This window comes from Helianthus annuus, chromosome 15 (assembly GCF_002127325.2).
Source record: "Helianthus annuus cultivar XRQ/B chromosome 15, HanXRQr2.0-SUNRISE, whole genome shotgun sequence".
Taxonomy (NCBI): Eukaryota; Viridiplantae; Streptophyta; class Magnoliopsida; order Asterales; family Asteraceae; genus Helianthus; species Helianthus annuus.
In genome coordinates this window covers 133,200,242-133,217,975 of record NC_035447.2, presented here as the reverse complement: position 1 = coordinate 133,217,975, position 17,734 = coordinate 133,200,242, and positions in this window count along the sequence as shown.

Here is a 17,734-nt window from a genome sequence, read left to right as displayed (position 1 = left end):
GGCCTTGCCCAAGACCTAGCCCATATGCAAAGCTTTGTCCTATATAAACAAAGCTTAGCATTAGGGTTTAGGTTAATCACCTTAATCACTTGGAGAGAATTCGTGAAAGACAACGGCTTGGACGAATTAGGATCTTGATTGATTGTAATCGTTACGAAGATAATCAATAAAGATCGGGTTTAAAGTGATTCTTGTTCTACTCGTTTTCTGTGAAATCTAATCTAGGGGATTCCGCACTCTAGGTTAGATCGACGATTCTGTTACGATCCGCACGGGATAGGGGACCTACAATTGGTATCAGAGCATTCGGCTCTTGATTAGCTTGGTTCAGAATCGTTTATGCAGAAAAATCGGCGTTTTTGGAGGTTTTTGAAGGCTGAGTTCGTGTTCTGCTGGTGATTTCGGATAAGATTCAAGCATTTCGGATCATTACTGATCAAAATACTTGGATTTCGGACCAAAAATCATTCATTTCGGATTGACAGCTTGTATTTCGGACCAGAAACATGCTATTACGGACAAAAATCAAGCAATTTCGGACCATTTCGGCTCTTCTGATTGCATTACGGATAAGAAGTCTTGGATTTCGGATCAAACAGGTTGCATTTCGGACTAGGTTAACTTGCATTACGGATCAGACAGTTCAATTTCGGATCAGGCATACCATTTCGGATCTGAAGGTGCTGATTTCGGATTAGTCAACATCATTTCGGATCAGACTTGTTTATTTCGGATAACCATATCCATTTCGATCCATTTCGGACCCTTTCTGTTCATTTCGGAGAAGGTGGAATTTTTAGTGGCTTGCGCAAGAAAAATTTTACTGTTTTGCGTTTAGAGAACTATCCGTAACTCATCTGGACAAACCGTTTGCACCGTTGGAATCCTTGGATTTTTAGGACAAAAAAAAAACAGATTTCGGAAAAGGTTTTCGACATTACATATCATTGGAATCGTAATCTCGAGACGAATCTAACGGTATAATTTGATAAAAACAGATTTCGAACATAATTTGTACGGTTTTACCAGTCTGCTTATGTTAAAATGTCGAGCATGACTAAATTGAACGAACTCTTAAGGATGGAGCATGAGGTTGGCACAACCAACAAACCACCTAAGATGATGAAGGTGGAAAACTACTTGACATGGAAGGATAGGTTTCAATCCTTCATTAAATATCAGGACACTCGCATGTGGATCTGTATTGCTGATGGGTACACAAACCCTACACATGACTTTGAAGGCAGACCTCGTGTCACAGCCTATGTGAACATGCAGGAGAATGATAAAAAGATGTATGAGGCTGAAAAGAGAGCCTTGGCTGCCATCAAGATGTCCCTACCTGATAGTATCAAACATACCTTTAAGAAGTACACTACTTTAAAGGAAATGTGGGATGCTCTAGAGAAGAGATATGAAGGAAATCCTGATGTCAAGAAGAACAAAGTTGATCTTCTGAAGAAGCAGTTTGCTATGTTTAAGTACATGAAGAATGAGTCACTTGAGGACATCATCACTCGATACTACCATCTGATGTCAGAACTGGATAATTATGATGTAGACTGCTATTCTGACATAGAGAAAAATGACAAGCTGCTTGATGCTTTACCTGCAAAATGGGATATCTACACTCTCATGATAAAAGGAGAAGCAGAATATGAAACAAAGGAGCTGGAGGAAGTTGTTGGAAAGCTAAGAGCTTATGAGCTCAGCACGAAGAAGAAGGACACTGGATATGATCAGGTTCAAGATCCAGGGATCTACAATGGGCTTACATTTTCTTCATCACATGATGCTTCTAGCGACTCTGCCACTGCATTTATTTCATGTGATAATGAGCAGGTCACAGTAAATGAAGATGGTGATGTGTGTTTTGTGGCCGCTTCAGGAGGATCAACAGGAGCAAAGAAAACATCAGCGTCTAAGAAAAGTAGCAGTGTTAAGTCAATGCCAATGAGTGTGAAGTCTGCTGAAGAACATCTTGCACTACTTGCTTCATTTGTTGCTTCGTATGAGAACTACATTCAGGGGAAGATATCTGATCCTGCTACTTTAGATGAAGATTATGATCAGATTGACCCTGATGATCTAGAAGAGATGGATTTACAATGGCAGATGGCCATGATTTCGCGACGTGTGAAGAGGTTCATGAATAGAACTGGAAGGAAGTTTGTAGGAAAGAGTGTTGGTTTTGACAAAGCCAAAGTCAGGTGCTTTAACTGTCAAAGTTATGGTCACTTCGCTAGGGAATGTCAGAAACAAAAGCATGAGAATACGAGTCAGAGTTCAAACAATAGGAATGCATCAAACAACTCTAACTCAAGGGCGTTGATCTCTACTGCAAGAGAGGGTTCATATGACTGGAGTGTTCACTTGGAAAATGATGAGAATGTCACTCAGGCATTTATGGCAGAGATTGTGCCAGTTGATGAGGGTGAAGCTACAGTAGATGATGCTAAAGTTGAGAAAAAGGGTGAAGCTGAGGTAGATAAGGCCGATCAAGCAACAGATGTTGAAAAAGAAAAGCCGCAGTCTGAGCATGAAAGGGAAGATGAAGAGAAAGATGAAATTATCAAAAGACTGGGAGCTCAACTTGCTGCTCTTATGGCCAACTCAGAAAAATCGACAGGGGAGGTAAGTAACTCTACTACTTCTGTTTGTTTAAAGTGTCGTGAATTACAGGGTGAAGTTGACAGGTTGTCAACTCAAAACAAAAGTCTGGTGAGCGAAATGTCTAACATAAAAGAATCAAATTTCTTTGCTAAAAGAAATGAGTCATCATATTTGAAAAAGATAAAAGGCTATGAAGCTGAAATAAAAGTTTTAACCTGCAAATTAAACGAAAAACTTCAAGTCATAGACCTAGCTCATGACATGATGGCTAAGAAAACAAAAGAGATTTCTGAAAAATGCAAAGAGTTGTCAAATGCACAACTCAAAATTGTTGAACTTGAAAAGAAATTGGGTCAATTCAAGGATTCTACTTTTGTTATGAAACACATGATGGGCGGGTTAAAGAAGAGTAATGACAAGAAGACTGTGGGATTCCAGGGCTTTAATGAACTCCCACCTCCTCTTAGTCATGACTATTTTTTCTTACCTGATGAAGATGAGTTCACAGACTTTTTGTCGACATCACCAAGTAGTTTCACATCCAGTCAAGGTGATGTGTTTGTGGATAATGATGCTAAGAAGGAAAATAACAGCAAATCTGTTTTGAGAAAGCAAAATACACCTTCTAAAAACAAAAATCAAACTCTTGTTAAAAAGGTTAATTTTGTTCAAGGAAGTGACATGAAAAACGAAACAGCTGTTATAGAAAATGAATCAAATGTAGAGTTTGCTAAAAACAAAACCCAAGAAAAATATGAAACTAAGCAAACTGAACCTTCTAAGGCATCATCATCAAAACCAGAATCTAGTTCAAAGGCTTCAACTAAGAAGTCTTCGAAGAAGAGATCGTGCTTCAAGTGTCACACAAAGGGACATATAGCTAGCTGCTGTCCTAACAAAAAGATTGAATCACAAGTTAGTGAGAAACAAAGAGGAAAATCACCAGAGAAGAAAGGTGATAGTGAGGAGAAAGTATCAAATTCTCCAAAGAAATCTGCTCCAAAGCAACAACAGGGTGTTGCTGGTGGTGTAGATAAGGCTGAAAAAGGAACTCCTCAAGTTCCTCGTTTTCAAAGAAATCAACCTAGATTTCAGGCTGAATCTACATCAGGCAGATATGAGAGACCTAGAAGTAGTTCACCAAGAATGAACAACCAAAATTCAAATAATTTCAAAAGTCAAGGTCAATATCAAAATCGATACCAAAATAATGGTGGTCGAACTTTTTATAACAACGGCTTTAGAAATTACAACAATCAAGCTTCTTGGAATCAAAATCAAAATTTCCAAAGGTCACATAGTCCAAACACATATAGGAACCCTCAGGACCAGAGACCTTATGGAAATAATGCCCCATTTCCATCAACAGGTCCAAGATCCAAGACTCCAGTTAGGAGTGATGGATATTGGATGGATGTTCCTGTAGTTGATGAATCTGGACGACCCAAGACCATCAAGGCTTGGGTCCCCCACTCTAACTAATTTATGGTTAGTGTGTGCAGGAGCTGCTAAGGAGGATTATCAACTTATGGTATGTTGATAGTGGCTGCTCCAGGCACATGACAGGGGATGCGAGGTTGTTTTCTGAATTTGAAGAATATGATGGTGGACATGTTAATTTTGCTGGTGCTAAAGGTGGTAGGATTACTGGAAGAGGAAAAGTGACGAATGGGAAGATCACTTTGGACAAAGTGAACTATGTTGAGCAGCTGAAACACAATCTAATGAGTGTGTCACAAGTCTGCGACAAGGGTCACTCGGTCCACTTTACAAATACTGAAGCATTGGTGTTGAAACCGGGTTTGGTTATTCCAGACGATTGGATAGTGATGCGTGCACCAAGGAAAAATGACACTTATGTCATGGACATGGGTGCCAAAGATCCAACTGCTGCAGTGGCGTGTTTACTGTCAAAAGCATCTGAAGCTGAATCTATGTTGTGGCACAGACGCATGGCTCATATTCACTACCGCAAATTGAATTACATTATTAAAAATGAGCTAGTGAAAGGAGTTCCATTGCTGAGGTTTCAAGTGGAAGATAAATGTCTTCCATGTCAAAAGGGAAAACAACACAAGAAACCTCATAAGTCTAAAACAGTAAATTCCATTAATGCCCCTTATGAATTACTTCACATGGATTTATTTGGTCCAGTGAACGTGAGGAGCATAGGTGGAAAGTACTACTGTCTTGTTGTCACTGACGATTATTCACGTTATTCATGGGTTTTCTTTTTAGGTACAAAAGATGAGACAGCAGAGATGCTTATTGATCTTTTTATAAAATTGGAAAACGTTCATGATGCAAGGATCAAGAGGATAAGGAGTGATAATGGCACGGAGTTCAAGAATCGGATTCTGGATCTCTACTGTCTTCGAAAGGGAATTGAACATCAATATTCTGCTCCTTATACTCCTCAACAGAATGGAGTCGCTGAGAGGAAAAACAGGACGTTGATTGAAGCCGCTAGGACGATGCTTTCAGATTCAAAGCTACTAGTTCTTTTCTGGGGAGAAGCTGTGAATACAGCTTGCGACGTCCTAAACAAAGTTTTGACTGTTAAACGTTTTAACAAAACTTGTCATGAGTTGATGTTTAACGAAAAACCAAATTTAACAGGCTTTGAACCATTTGGATTACCCTGCACCATAGTGCGAAACAAAGATAAACAAAAATTGGTGAGGTGGCTGACGAAGGCTACTTTCTAGGCTACGTGCCTGGCACACCGAATAAAAGGGTTTTTAATCTAAAAACTGGTAAAATTGAGGTTGTTTTCAATGTAGAAATTACTTCCTACAAACCTCAATATTTCTGAGGTTTTTGATGCAGATGATTCTCAGCTGATTCAAACAGTGGTTGGTGAAGACGATGAAGGCGAGTTCTTGCCTAGATCGAATGTAGATATGTCAGATGCTCCGGAAACTTCCCAAGGTGCTGCTGATCCTGATTCAAGCGATAATGAACCTGAACCCAATCAGGGGGAGGATTTCATTAATCCGTTTGCAAATCAGAATATTCAGGGGGAGGTTGGATCAAACTTGGGTGATAATCTAGAAGTCGATGCTGTTGCTACCACACGAGCAAATAGAGATCATCCAGTTGATATGATACTTGGGGATCCTACTGCAGGTGTTCAGACAAGAAGAAGCATTGCAGCCAATTCTGGGTTATTTGTTTCGATTGAGAAGACTGGGATAGTGAATGAATGCTTGTATAGTTGCTTTATTTCCCAAGATGAGACGAAGAATATTCATATGGCTCTTAAAGACAATTCATGGGTTGAAGCTATGCAAGAGGAATTGGCTCAGTTTGCAAAGTTGAAGGTCTGGGAGTTAGTGGACCTTCCTAAAGGTGAAAGAGAAATTGGCACTAAATGGGTATTTAGGTGCAAGAAAGATGAAAGAGGTATTATCACGCGCAACAAGGCTCGGTTAGTCTTCAAAGGTTTCAATCAGCAAGAAGGGATTGATTACAATGAAGTGTTTGCACCAATGGCAAGGTTGGAGGCAATTCGTTTGTTTCTGGCTTTTGCTTCATTCAAGGGCTTTAAAGTTTATCAACTAGACGTGAAGAGTGCATTTCTTAACGGGAAAGTCCAAGAAGTGGTGTATGTCTCACAACCAGATGGGTTCATTGATCCAGACTATCCAGATCGAGTGTATAAACTTGATAAGGCTTTGTATGGGTTACGTCAAGCTCCCAGGGCGTGGTACGAGACACTGTCTACACATCTGCTCAAGAATGGTTTTGAAAGAGGTCAGATTGACAGTACACTGTTCATTAAGAGGAAGAAGGAAGATTTTCTGCTGGTACAGGTATACGTAGATGACATCATCTTTGGGTCATCTGATGAGAACATGTGTAAGGAGTTTGAAAAGGTGATGAAGAGCAAGTTTGAAATGAGTGCTATGGGTGAGCTGTCTTACTTTCTAGGATTACAAGTTGAACAGAAGGAGGATGGGATGTTTATTCATCAAACGAAGTATGTGTATGACATTTTGGATCGGTTCAAAATGAATGATTGCTCTACTTCCAACACACCTATATGCGAAAATCACAATCTTGGCCCAGATCATGAAAGTACTGAAGATGTTGATCCAACTCAATACAGGGCGATGATTGGTTCTCTAATGTATTTGACTGCTTCAAGACCTGACATCATGTTTGCCGTATGCTTGTGTGCCAGATATCAGGCCAATCCGAAAGAGTCACATATGAAAGCAGTGAAGCGTATTCTTCGTTACTTGAAGGGGAAACCTAAACTTGGGTTGTGGTATCCAGCTGATAGTGATCTGAGGTTCGTTGCTTACACTGATTCAGACTTTAGAGGATGCAAATCAAATAGAAAGTCTACAACAGGTGGTTGTCAGTTCTTAGGAGGCAGGATCGTGTCTTGGCAATGCAAGAAGCAATCCTGTGTGTCTACCTCTACGTGTGCAGCTGAATATATTGCTGCGGGTAGCTGTTGCTCTCAGGTTCTCTACATTCAACAGCCGATGCGCGATTACGGTTTGGATTTCACTCGTACTCCTATTATGATAGATAATAATGCCACTATATCAATCACAAACAATCCCGTAAAGCACAGTAGAACTAAACATATTGACATACGTTATCACTTTATACGGGATTGTGCTGAAAAACGACTAATTGAATTACATCGAGTCGACACAGAAGATAACCTTGCTGATCTTTACACAAAAGCTTTTGATCGAGCTCGCTTTGAACACTTAGTCGAACTTAACGGGATGAGGAATCCTGAATAACTGGTTTTTCATAAGAATTTTGTAAATAGTTTGCTGCTTTTTCAAAAATCCAAAATACAAAAACATTGAAAAATCAAAAACATAAAAAAATAGAAAATCAAAATGAGTTATCACTGTGTTAAAAGGAAGAAATGATAGTACATCAGAAAGTTAGACTGTCACACTGATACTGAATTAAATTGCTTAAGTGTGATAGCAGCTTCATCATATGATGTACCAGTAGGCAAAAAGCATGAAATAATCAACTTGCCAAAGTGATATAAACCTAAATGCACTGAGTATGAGTGGGGAACACATTAGTGGTGTATGGTTTAATGACCTTAATTCTTGCGTTGATAGATTGCCAAAATCTGAAGTTTGGGGTCTTTATACTGTTATTTCATCTGGGGATATCAGGGGTGTCCTTCTGCTGCATCCAGATACATGCTGACCTAGACACACCCAGGATATCTTAAAAGAGCTAAAAATGCCAAAACCCTGAAAATGGAAAAGCTCTCAAAGAGAGTCATTTAATAAGTGCAAAATACACAATTCGTACCAAAAATGGTATCTGCCTTAGCCCTCGATAAGATATTTTGGTCTCTCTGCTGTACGGAAGTACTGACCTGTTCACCAATTATCTATCGTTGAAAAACAAAACGGATGAATTCAGTATACTCACCTACTACGATGAATCTTTGTGCATACCTTGATCGTGGGGGTATATCCTGAAGTGGGACACACTAGTATATCAGTAATAAAATTACCTTAACGTATCATACGGTAATGGTACTTGAAACGTTCATGCATTTTGTTTAAGTGGACAAACATACTGGTAATCGTCTTAAACTGCTTTTCACGAAAAATTAAATAAAGAATTATCTAATAGTGTGAAAACAGTTTGATTGTGCTGATATGATCTTCTTGCACATGATACTCACAAAAAGAAGTATTGTAAATATTTTTCAGTTTAGTTTTGTTAGTTTAGTTTGTGTTGAAAAACATCAAAAATACCAAAAAGATTTCTTTTTAATAGGATCTCCCATTTTGAACTGACAGGTAGTTGTTTTTGCATGATAAGATAAAATATTGGTTTATCTTTAAATGTGAAAAAGGCTAATGGTTTTTCGAGATACTTGCTTGTGTTTCTAAACAGATTGATGCAGTTATCAAAATGAAGTGCAGAATACAAGTAAAGTGCAGATTGAGAGTGAAATGCAGAATGTGTGAAGATGCATGGTAGGATCCTTCTACTACATTGTAGAAAGAAAGAGATATGAAAGAGTTGAAGTTTACTTGCTTAACCAAAGATTGCTAGTTCGCTGATCTACAACGAATGAAAGTTTTGGAGATTGGAAGCATCAGCTAAGGGGAAGTTTGTTGATGTCAGAAACTGTGTAGCTGATGCTATCCAAAGACCAAAAGACTGCAAGATGTTTGAAGACAAAGTTACACTATGAAGCTATTGTCAAGGGGGAGTTTGTTGGTGCATGTTTTATGTCAATAGCTTAATAGTTTGTTTGTTTAGTCTTTGGATATTTTGTATTGGGCTTAGCATATTGGTTGTGGAGTTATTTAGTGTTATGGGCTTGGAGAATGGCCGGCCCAGACCAAAGCCCATGTGCAAACCTTGTCCTATATAAACAAGGCTTGGCATTAGGGTTTAGGTCAGACATTGGACACACTTAGAGACATTGGAGACATTGAGAGAGAGTTAGAGAAATCTACAGAGAGTGGCTGAGAGATTTCTTGTGGGTCTTGAATTGATTGTAAACTTCGTGTTGGATAATCAATAGAAGACCGGATTGAAAGTGTATCGCATTCTTGATTCTGTTTCTACTCGTTTTCTGTGAAATCTGATCTAGAGGATTCCGCACTCTAGGTTAGATCGATGATTCTGTTACGATCCGCACGGGATAGGGACCTACAGACTCTAGAACACTCATGAAAACATTTAGAATTGCTGGATATTTTGGGAAAAATCTCTAGAATTCAGCCAAGATATTTTGATGTAAAGAATTCTCAAGACTTAAAATGATCTAGAGAATTTAGAGTAGTATAAATAGGGATGGTTACCCTCATTTGTAATCACCCCTCATAACTCACTCATACCTCAACTTCTTGTAAACACTTGTACTTGCAACTTTGTTCAAGTAATCAAAACACCATCTTTCTTGTAGTATTACACTACAAAATCATTTTTGTGTTCCCACAAAGAAAGACTTCGACTGTGAAACATAACTAAAACCAACCACAAGGCTGAACTTAGAAGCATTCTAAGTGTCGCACGAGAGTTTGAGAATCACTCCGTGACATTAAGGTGGAAAGCTACCCTGATAGGGAACATTCTGCGGCTCTATATTTGGTGCTCACGGTGAAATCTCCACGACGAGTGTTGTGTGTTGTTGATGATGATGATTTGGAGTGTTATGATTGGAGAGAAAGGGGAAGGGGAACACCAGCCCTCTTGAAGGGATGGAGAGGAAGGTGGTGCACTACGTCAAAAGTAGGCTACGACCACACTTTTGGCAAAACAGCCCAGTCACACATTTAAAAAATTGTGTGGCTAAAGGTTATTCATAACATTTTAAAACACTTTTAGCCACACATTATATTATTAATATGACAATTGTATACCAGTTCGGAACATTTAGCCACACTTTTAGAAAATTATGTGACTTGTATTAGCCACAACTCGAAATGTGTGGGCAAAGGTGATGTATAGCCACATATTTTTGTTTCATGTGACCAAAAGTACATGTATTTGATACTTTTAGCCACACTTTAAGAAAAAAAAATTGTGACAATTATTAGCCACGCTAGCAAAGTGTGGCCAAATGTGATGTACGACCACAATATTTGTTTTCATGTGACCAATAACACATGTATTCAAAACATTTAGCTACACTTTAAGAAAGAAACAATGACATTTATTAGCCACACTAGAAACGTGTGGCCAAGTATGATCTACAACCATAATATTTGTTACATGTGACTAAAAACAGATATACTCGAGATCTTTAGCCACACGTTAAGAAAAAACAGTCACATTAGAAAAGTGTGGTCAAATATGATCTACGGCCACAATACATGTTTGAAAATGTTGTTAAAAGCTAATATAAATGACCACATATATTATTTTGTAGGACCAAAGATAGACAATAGCCACACTTAAAATTACAAAATTTCATGTCGCTTCACATAGATATTCGTCACACCATAATCACTTGTTTATTATGTCTGACGAAATGATATCAAATGTCACGGAAAAAAAAGTGTGACCAAATGTTAAACTTACTACATCTTTAAAAATTCCCTCCAAAATATTTCATCCTAAAATTTAAACTTCCACCCTAAAATATTCATCCTAAAAATTCCCCAAAATATTTCATACTAAAATTTCCCCCCAAAATATCTCATACTAAAACTTCCCTCACAAATAATATTCTCATTTAAAAAATTAAATTATTTAGTATTAAAAAAAATCTTATTATGTATTTAAAAATTTAAACTATTATTAAATATTATATATTTTAAAACAACTTTTTACTACTCATTTTCTTCTAAATAATACGTTAATATGCATGTGGCTGCATATTACATAGTGGGTGCTGTGGAGCTGGTGGTGGGAGTTGCTGATTCTGGTTCGCAGGTCGCGCACTCCTGCAGTCTTTAGCTTCATGCCCTAACTTGAGACATCTCTGACAACGTTCCTTGCGACACCGTCCACTGTGGTGTCTGTTGCACCTATTACATAGTGGGTGAAATCCCCGATATCCACCCTGCCCCTGACTGCCTGATGATTGCTGACTCGAATTTTGGTAGTCATTTGTCTTGCGCTGTTGTGCTAGAGACTGAACAGAAATTGATCCCTTGCTGGAATCCCCATCCCACTTTCTTTTGTTATCGCTGGGTGTAGCAGAAGTAGTAGTTGGAGTGGTAGCACTGATGCGTTTTGGCAGCTTGTTCTGTTCCACTGCTTGATCGGTGAGTCGATGAGCAAGACGCTGGATGTCTTGGATATTGTCGAGGTTAGCCGATGTCACATGGCTCTGAATCTCGGATGCTAGACCCTTGAGGTACAACTCGATGCGCTTGATTGGAGGGTCCACCATGGTTGGACACAAGATGGCCAGTTCGTTCGACCGTTTCGTGTAAGCTTCGATTTCTGACCCCGTCATTTTCAAATGGTAAAGCTCTACTTCCAACTTGTGAATGTCATTGCGTGTGCAGTATTCCCTCTTGATCAGTTCTTTGAATTCGTTCCAAGGGGTGGCGTTAGCAGCTGCCAGCCCTAGAATCTGAACTTGCGCGTTCCACCAGGTTAGCGCAATCCCTTCCAACGTGCCAGTGGCGTACTTGACCCTGCGAGCCTCAAGGCTTTCACACATCTCGAATACTGACTCGAGCTTCTCAAACCAATGGAGTAGTCTCACTGCTCCTTCTGTGCCACTGAATGTGCTTGGACGACAGTCCATGAAGTTCTTGAATGTGTAGACAGGTTGTTGAGCATGTTGACCTATTATGTATAGAATAGGACAATATTAAATACAAAGGTTGATTTAGGAATGTAGGATTCAAAGATCCTAATGTGTATCTCATCCGCAGGGTATACTACCTGCTTGTGCAGCTGCAAGTGCCGCAGCTACTTGTTCAGCAATGAGAGCCGTCAACTGGGCTTGAGTCATGTTAACACGTCCAGACATGATCGTCATAGTAAAAGTAGAATAAGTGAGAATGGTTCGCGAGTAGTGCGATGACAGAAGAGTGTATGCACATAGGTATTCCCAAGTAATAACGAATAGTAAGTAATGTAATCTAAGCATACTACGAGAAAAGTTCTATGCAATTCTAGCAAGTAGGCAATAAACATAAACCTTATTACCTAGGATGTTGAGTCTTGCACGTGGAGCGAGGCGTCGTTGTGGATCGTTGAGAGCACTGTTCTGGTTATAGTCTGGTTTTAATAAAAACGTTTTTCCCATATTAAAACCAAGTTCTCTATAACCAATGGCTCTGATACCAATCTGTCACACCCCCAAAATCCACGTGCGGAGTACCACCGCTTGGAGGCGTGACTGACCAGGATCAAGCCACCAATCATATTGAACATAGTATATAATAATTGAAGTAGTTCGTAAAAACCCAATTCAATACAATTGATGTTCAAACCAAACATAGCTTTAGTAGCGGAAGCATAATATGAGAACCCAATGTATGAAATAAGTTCAAGTGTCATAAAGTTTAACATAACATCCACGATCCATGCTCCACAACGACCTGCTCCTCCCTGTGCAAGCTCCATATGTACCTAAGGTCCTGCAAGGCATGCAGCAGAGAATCAACAACTAGTTGAGCGAGTTCACAGTTAATAGTTCAGTAATCATAATAGTATAGTAAGCCTTGTGTTCGTTTCATTAAGTCATGTATCGTATTAGTTCGTATCGCGGCCCTCTAGGCATGTATGCGAAGACTAGGGGAAGTTCCCAAGTATTCTAGACTAGGTATATTTGTATCGCAGCCACCCGGCATGTGTGCGAAGTTTAGTGTATAGTTCGCGGCCTTCCTAGGCATGTGTGCGAAGATTAGTCATATTATCGCGGCCAACCCCGGCGTGTGTGTGAAGATCAGTTCTATAAGTATCACTAGTCCAGTCGTATCTTATCAATAACCCTTCCTCACCCGAGGACCATATAACTAAGTTCCATAAGCTAGGTAAGTACAAGTAAATAATCCAAACCCATTCCCACCCTGGGAACCCCATGCCTTGGCTGTGTGAACTCACCTTGGTTTGCTCGGTATGCTAAGTATGTGCTCACAGTTAATCAGTCACGTCCTAAAGTACCCACGTATACATAATCAGTTTGTAATCACGAAGTTGGCACGTAGGTATAATCATAGTGGACATCGCATCAATAAACACCGAGTATCACATTGCACGTATATTCAATCAGTTCAAGTTCGTAACGACTCGCATGCAAATCTAACATCACATAGCACTTAGCAGTTAACATCAAGCACCACGTAAATAGATAGTCACATTCTTACCATTCATGCTTCACATAAGTGCCTTTCATGGTTTGCTATAACATGGTTATCCACTAGCATACTTGACAGAGTTAACAGGATTAACAAAGTTAACATACTAACTTAACAGGATTAACATGCTTAACAGAAATAATAACTAACAATGTTAATTAACTAACCGAGTTAGTAAACTAATAGAGCTACTTACTTAACAAAGTTACATTCTAACAAAGTTACATGCATAGTTTAATAGAGTTAATGGGTTTAACTGAGTTAATAATTAACAGAGTTACAGACTTAACATGGTTAATAACTTAACAGAGAACACATATGTGATGAAAACACTTGAGTGGCGAAAAGCCTTTGGTTTTCGTTGGACATAAGGGGGTGACGAAAACACCAAGTGTTTTCGTCTGACTATTGTGTTTTCATCAGTTTCAATAATCAATCATCATCATCACAGCAATTACACAATACAGTAACCCTACACATCCCTTATAGCTACATGATCGATCATCAACAAAAAAACCTTTTATCAAATCCTCGATATATATATGAACATACAGGTTACCAATCATTGCGATACCAAGATCATTAATAAATCAGTAGATCATCATTAACAGTCACACACAGCCGATCATATCAAACAGAACCGATTCATGCACTCATGTAAAATACTAACTCATAATACCATCATGATAATTATTTAGCCATCATTCAACAATTAATAGCATGTGGTATTTGATAAAGGTTGAAACCTCATTGGACCATAATTTGTTAATTATTCAGCCATCATTTAACATCACATATGTCCAACCTAATTAGACCTTCACTTTACTCACATGCAAGCTGACAACCTAATCATGAATTCTAAGTCATCACATACCATATATAAAGTAGTAGCACACATACCTATATACTGCCAATTTACAAAAGATGCCTCACAAGTGTAGCATGAATTCGGTGGGCGGGGAATAGTTAGTCTGCTGCCGCCGCCAATCACAGGGGGAATAGGGTTTGCCAAAGGGTTGTGGGATCATGTGTTTATCCTATGTAACTAATAGATATGGCAGGTGACTCGATTTGGGCTTGTGACCACACAAAAGGCCCGAAACAATAATGCTAAACACATAAACATCGGCCCACTATGACTACAAAGTGACCGACCCCAATTCCTTAATTCTAATACAATGTAGACGATGTGCGGAAAACAGATCGTACTGGGCCTAAGGCCCATTTGATTTCGCCAAAGTGTGGGTGACGAAAACACCCTAGTGTTTTCGTCCAGCAATGTTTTCGTGGGGAGGGTGATTGGCCTAACAGATTTCATATTTTTAAATTATACAAAACATCATAATAATACAAAGCATAATATTAACATACACATTTAATGCACACCATATATAACATATCAATCACAGTGCGATTTAGCATATTACAACGTGTACAGTTGTGAAACAACAAGTCGTGTAAACAAACAATCTAAACAATTACGTGCACTAATGCGAAGATGGAATCTTGGAAACTCGAGTTGTCACATTATCCCCAACTTGAAAGAAATTTCGTCCCGAAATTTAGCATGCGGTTACTGAGGAAGCTAGGTAAGTTGTATCGTTTACTGGTTTTCCTGGGGTGTCACATCATCACCCCGTTGATTTGGAATTTCGTCCCGAAATTCTGCAGTAGTAGCTTCAGCCTCAGTAGTGGTTGCATTGGTTTCGAATAACTGGGGATACTTGAGTTTCATTTGATCTTCACGCTCCCAGGTGAACTCTGGGCCGCGACGGGAGTTCCAACAAACTCGAACAAGAGGGATTCTCGTGTTCTTGAGGACCTTAACATCCTGGTCCGTGATTTCAACAGGTTCCTCGACGAACTGCAACCGCTCGTCGATAGTGAGCTCCTTCAAAGGAACTATGAGGGTCTCATCTGACAGGCACTTCTTCAGATTCCACACGTGAAAAACATTGTGAACTGCACCGAGTTTAGCTGGTAAGTTTAGTCTGTAGGCCACTTTGCCTATTCTTTCTGCAATTTCGAATGGTCCGACATACCGTGGATTGAGTTTGCCTCGTTTCCCAAAACGAACCACACCCTTCCAGGGTGAGACTTTAAGTAAAACCCGGTCCCCGACCTAAAATTCCAATGGCTTCCTACGCTTATCCGCGTAGCTTTTCTGATGGTCGCGAGCTGCCGCCATGTGTTGTCGTATTTGTGCAATCTTTTCCGTGGTGTCCACTATAAGTTCTGGACCCGTGATCTGACTATCCCCCACCTCTGCCCAAAAGAGAGGTGACCGGCATTTACGCCCGTACAATGCCTCAAATGGAGCGGCTTGTATGCTGGTGTGATAACTGTTATTATACGAGAACTCCACCAAAGGGAGATGCTTTTCCCAGCTGTTGCTGAAATCAATAACACATGCCCGAAGCATGTCTTCGAGGGTTTGAATCGTGCGTTCAGACTGCCCATCCGTCTGAGGGTGATAAGCCGTGCTCATATCTAACCGAGAGCCAAAAGCCTTGTGCATTGCTTGCCATAGTTCTGATGTGAATCGTGCATCGCGATCCGAAATGATAGAGGTGGGCACCCCGTTCCTTGAGACTACTTCCTTCAGGTATATGTCTGCTAGTGTGGAAAACTTATCAGTTTTTTTGATAGCCAAGAAATGAGCAGACTTGGTGAGTCGATCCACGATCACCCAAATAGTATCGTTCCCACGCTGGGATCTAGGTAGGCTTGTAACAAAATCCATGGAAGTTTCCTCCCATTTCCACTGTGGTACCTTTGGTTGCTGAAGTAAGCCCACTGGTTTCTGATACTCTGCCTTGACTCTTGCACACGTCAAGCACTTGTTGACATATGTAGCGATGTGGGCCTTCATGCTAGGCCGCCAATAAGTAGTTCTGATGTCGTGGTACATTTTATTCGACCCTGGATGTACCGAGTAGCGAGACTTGTGAGCTTCGTCCATTACAAGCTCGCGTAAGTTGCCATACAGTGGAACCCAAATACGCCCCGTTACATAGTATGCACCGTCTTCCTTCTGTTCTAATCATTGCCTTGAGCCACGAAAGGCTTCAGCCCTTACGTTTACTGGTTTCAATGCTTCTATCTGAGCATCTCGTATCTGTGCTGGAAGACTAGACTGAATGGTGAGCTGCAATGCTCGTACGCGCTTAGGTGTAGTGTCTTTCCGACTGAGGGCGTCAGCCACAACATTGGCTTTGCCTGGATGGTACTTGATGGCGCATTCGTAATCGTTCAAAAGTTCGACCCATCTTCGTTGACGCATGTTCAAATCCTTTTGCTTAAGGATATGCTCGAGACTCCTGTGATCGGTGTAAATAGTGCACTTGGTACCGTACAGGTAGTGTCGCCATATCTTAAGCGCGAAAACAACAGCTCCCAGCTCTAAATCGTGTGTCGTGTAGTTCCGTTCGTGAACTTTAAGTTGACTAGAAGCGTAGGCAATAACTTTATCCCGTTGCATCAATACACAACCCAAACCCTGTATCGACGCGTCACAATAAACCACAAAATCATCCGTGCCCTCTGGCAATGAGAGAATAGGTGCGCTGCAAAGCCTATCCTTTAGGTATTGAAAAGCGGTTTCCTGGGATTCTCCCCAACGGTAGGTGACACCCTTCTGTGTCAGTAGTGTAAGCGGCTGTGCGATCTTCGAGAAGTCTTTGATAAACCGTCTGTAGTAACCCGCCAAACCCAAGAATTGGCGTATTTCCGTTGGAGTGCGAGGCGCAGGCCAATTTCTGATCGAATCTACCTTGGATGGATCAACATGAATCCCATCCTTGTTTACCACGTGGCCTAGGAAATGGACTTCACGAAGCCAGAAGTCGCATTTTGAGAACTTGGCGTACAGTTGCTCTGATCGAAGGAGTTCCAAAATCAATCGTAAATGCTGCTCGTGTTCCTCCTGACTCTTGGAGTAAATCAGAATGTCGTCGATGAAAACGATGACGAATTTGTCTAAGTACGGTTTGCACACCCTATTCATCAGGTCCATGAAAACTGCTGGTGCGTTTGTTAACCCGAAAGGCATGACAAGAAACTCGTAGTGGCCGTAGCGAGTTCTGAATGCTGTTTTGGAGACGTCCTCATCCCGGACTCTCAGCTGATGGTAACCTGACCTTAGATCAATCTTGGAGTAGTAGCTCGACCCTTGTAGCTGGTCGAACAAGTAATCAATACGTGGAAGAGGATAACGGTTCTTCACCGTCACATTGTTGAGTTCCCGGTAGTCTATGCACATCCTGAAGGTACCGTCCTTCTTTTTCACGAATAACACTGGAGCTCCCCAAGGCGAAGAGCTTGGACGAATAAAGCCC